Source organism: Triticum aestivum, chromosome 7A, assembly GCF_018294505.1.
Source record: "Triticum aestivum cultivar Chinese Spring chromosome 7A, IWGSC CS RefSeq v2.1, whole genome shotgun sequence".
NCBI classification, from domain to species: domain Eukaryota; kingdom Viridiplantae; phylum Streptophyta; class Magnoliopsida; order Poales; family Poaceae; genus Triticum; species Triticum aestivum.
In genome coordinates this window covers 53,486,666-53,491,008 of record NC_057812.1, presented here as the reverse complement: position 1 = coordinate 53,491,008, position 4,343 = coordinate 53,486,666, and the positions used below count along the sequence as shown (strand labels likewise).

The 4,343-nt window shown below is 40.8% G+C and overlaps 1 long non-coding RNA gene across 1 annotated transcript; it reads right to left on the bottom strand.

The window, feature by feature from the left end:
* Positions 1-417: 417 nt before the first annotated feature.
* LOC123147840 (uncharacterized) lies at positions 418-1,082 on the bottom strand. The gene is made up of 2 exons (XR_006473472.1): positions 939-1,082; positions 418-813 (listed from the first exon to the last, which is right to left on the bottom strand). It is a non-coding gene; the product is annotated as an uncharacterized lncRNA (long non-coding RNA).
* Positions 1,083-4,343: the final 3,261 nt, after the last annotated feature.

Genomic DNA, 4,343 nt, shown 5'->3' with positions numbered 1-4,343 from the left:
ACATATAGATAGCATATAGATACGTGGGTTGTCGTTGTACTTTGTGCTTTTTTGCTAGTCATGCTATGATATAAAATTGTGTCTGCATGTTGTTTTCTTGCAATTTGCTTATCTTCGTCTGAAAGAGTCCTGACTAAATCTCACTTGTCTTATGCCGTCTTGTTTAGTTTGCGCACCATTTGTTTATTTGATTTACTTCTTCTTTTCAGTTTTTCAGTTTTTAACTTTTTCCATGTCAGTGCTATTACAATTCTATATGACCGTCAGCCCACAACTGGCAAATCACCAAGTGGGTGATGTGTGTTAAATAAACAAGTGGGCGATGTGCAAGTAAATGAAAGAGCATAATAGACAATCGAGTCAAAGCACCACAACCAAAGGATTTGAACTTTGTAAATATGCAAGACAACTAGTTACTTGGATTTCTTTCGTCAAATTTTTCCTTGCTGGATCTCCACGGAAACATGCGGGCTATCTAATGTTTAATTGGAACCTAATTGCCCAAACCATATAAGGTGCCTTTTATTACCGATGGACAAATTTTCCGAGCATATGGTGGGCATTAACCGTTGTAGGAATGGCACTTCTTCAGGCACTCACTCTTCGTCTTGTAACAGTCGCCATTCTTATTCTGGCAACAGTAGCACTTAGCACGGAGCTCAAAGTTGAAATAACATACGAGATAGAGGCTGCAAAATTGCTCGGTTTTGTTGCTCTCGCCTACAGATGTTGAGTTGACGATGGTAGCGTTGGTACTTGTGTTCGTCGCATGATCATCTTGGTTGACCATCATTTGCTTATTATCGAGAGCACCTATATAGTATATTTAACCTTAGTATGCAGTACCGCAGATGTATGTTTGTATGTATGTCTGATCTGAAGAATTAGTGGCAAGAAGTTAACACAAAATTCTAAAGACGATGATGATATATACTTACACTGTGCACAAAGCACAAGGCATCCAATGAAGAATACCATCGTCGCCTGCACTAGGCTGCTCCCTCTCATATTGGTTATCTGTTACTTGACAAACTCAGTTCTAGTCGAGTGTAAGGTTCCAGTAGGAAATAGTTAGACTCCAGATGTGGCAGACACGGACGACAAGTCTATAAATAGCAAGAGTTGGAAAATATTTTAAATATTCATTAATGTACTACAAAAGATTGCAAGTGCACAAGATATATGTTCATTAATGTGAGATTTTTGCACATATATATACCTATACTAATAGGCACTCCTAAGAAATTCCCACATTAATTAGAGAAAAATATAAAATGGAGGACGTTGATTTTGCGGGTCAAGATTATAACGGTGTAGATCTGATCTTTAATCATAAAAACGGAAAAAATTAAAACGGCTTTAATTCTCACGTATCTCTCTTATCTCTCTATTCCTCATGCCTATCTCTTTAATTACAGAAAAGGAAATAAATTAAAACCGCTTTAATTTTCATGTATCTCTCTCTCTATCACTCTATTTCTCACGTGCCGCTCTATCAAGGTCAGCTTTAATTCTCATGTATCTCTCTATATCCCTATTTCTCACGCATATCTCTCTCCATCTCTCTATTTTCCACGTGTCCCTGTACCAAGTCTCTATGCCAACCTCTGTTCTACTCTATCTCACATGTCTCTCACAAATTCTCAGGCCTCTCTCATGCATTTCTTCTTATCAGGGTGCGGACACAAGGGGCACAAGTGTTTCTGCCTCCCCTGTTGCATCTCCGTACTGTAGTAGATTACGCTACAGCAGCAGCGCTGGCCGGCACTGATACCGAGTTCATAAAGCCATGCATAGCAGCTTTGGTGAGGGCGCTCTCATGGGACCTGGTGACAGTCTCACCATTTGCAAGTACGGAAAGGTGTTGTAGCACCCGGGAGTCTCGAACCCCTTTTATCTGGTCATTCAATGTTGATGAGATTGGTGAAGGCGTCAGTCGAACAGCAGCCATGGTAGCATATTAATCCTATCCATTTTGACCGAGCCAACAGCAGTGCTCATAGGGACAAGCTGGGTAGGTCCACGCACGTAGGCAGATGCCCTCTCTCGAGCAGGTCTGGCAGGATAGGAAGATTACTGTTGAAATGACCACTCATAGGTTGTGCATGCGGCTATACACCACATGTGGCGAAATGAACAAAGGCCTAAGACATTTCGGCCTTCTTTGGTTCATAGGGTAAGGAAATCATAAAAATAAAAAAATCATAGAAAATGAGATGACATGCATCTCAAATTCTATGAGTAGAAATAATAAAGGAGGTGTCCTTTGATTCATTTTATAGGATTTTTTTCATTGAGTCTAGGCTAATATTTATTTTTCTATGAAATGTGAAGGATAGGAAGAATTTCTCCATAAAAATAGGATTTCATTCCTACAAACCAAAAGGCTCTAAAAAATTCCTACAAAATTTCAATCCTATGAAATTCCTACAAAATCCTCCAAACCAAAGGAGGCCTTCGTGTTTAAACAACTCTATTCTCTAGATGTCATACTATTGAAAACCGGGATAGTCATGAACAAGAGAATATGCCATATCTGAACGTATCTGTCTTATCTCTCGGTGGCTTTAATTCTCACGTATCTCTCTTATATCTCTATTTCTCATGTGTATCTCTTTAATTACAGAAAAGGAAAAAAATAAAAAAATGCTTTAATTTTCATGTATCTCTTTCGATCTCTATATTTCTCGCACGTACCTCTCTCTATCTCTACACGAACAAAACTACGTGACAGAAGTTCAAAGTGAAACAACGAGCAATTCAACTACTATACATTTTGGAAGAGAATAAAAGAATACAAAACTAAAAGACTAAAAGTTTTGTTGCAAGAAGTTCACGTGCTTCTGCCTGCACGGTTCAAAATTTCTAGTGCGAGCATTCATTTACATGTTAAAAAAAAGGCAAAAACAACGTTCTTTTAGCCATTTCTAAAACTATTCGCGAACGCCAACGAATTTGTGGCAACTATCTATATGAAAAAGTTTCTCCTATTCATAAGCTTTCCAACGGTATATTATATGATTCACTCCAATGAACGGTGTAAAATTTTCATTTATACCAGTACAAACAAGTGTTTATGTATTCAAAAAAAAATATTTAACCATCGCGAATATGAAGAAATGATCAATAGAGGGAAGTTGTGCGTTTTTAACAGCTTTCCATCAGTATATCGTTTGCTCAATTCCGATGAGGGGAGCTACGGGCAAAAAATAGCACATGAAAAACAGAGTGAAGTTCAAACCGGCATGTTCGAGAAGTTCAACTTCTTCACGGAGTGCGTTTTTGAAGACTGTTTTCGCGATGAAAACAGAACGCGTGATCTTGTCGGTTTCAAAATAACATAAAAATGGCTGGAAAATAGAAAAACATCTATTATATAATTTTATATAATTAAAACAAGAGTCAAACAAGTCATTACGTTCGTCCACACAGATTAAATTATCTTGACCACCGATTTTGAAGATTAAGGGCTGAGATTAAAGATGTAAACGTTAGATACGAATATTGTTACATATAGACAACTGAACACGCCACGTATATGTGAAAATATGTTCCTACTGAGCGATGTATAGGAGAATCAATCGGAAGAGTTCGGATTGACAAGGAAAGATAAGTTAATTTAATAGGAGTAAGTCAGAGTTTCAATGATAGAAGTACTCCTGCATGCATACGATGTTGCTCATGCATGCGTACATCCATAGGACAGTAAAAGAAAAGAAAACGTATTAGGAGTTGGACAGAGATGGATACTTAACCCCTTGTGGGGTATCGTCCTATCGTGAAAAAGAAGACAAACATGCATGGGCACCCCGACCCAAAGGGACCATCCTAAAAGCTTGGTGTCTTATAGGGCATCGGTTTGCAGCTCACGGCCCTACCCGGAAAAGCCTTGGAAGAAGGGAAAAGCTTACCTTCAGCTGACCGATCTCGCACGCGCATCCGCCTGCTCCGTGTCCGTCGGATCGCCTGTTGACCAGACGGACGAGATCGGTCCCGCTTTCCGTGTCTTGCACGTTCATTTTCTGAAACAGAGCTATTGTTTCAGGATAAGCAGTCGTGCAGCTGGCCTTTGTTGACTCGTGTCTCTGAGAGGGCGACGCTTCCGGATTTGGGAGGGCGGCGGCGTTCGGCGACCGGGGCATATCCAGTGCGGTGGCGACGATGATGGGTTCGGCGGTGGCCGACGTCGACTCCAGCAGGTATGGATCGGAGACGCCCCCCCCCCCCCACCCCCACCCCACCCCACCCCCTCCCACCCCCGCATTTCTGGGCGACCACCGTCCTGGCACCACCAACATTAGACACAACCACATCACAACGCCTTACGTCCACGCACACTCCAA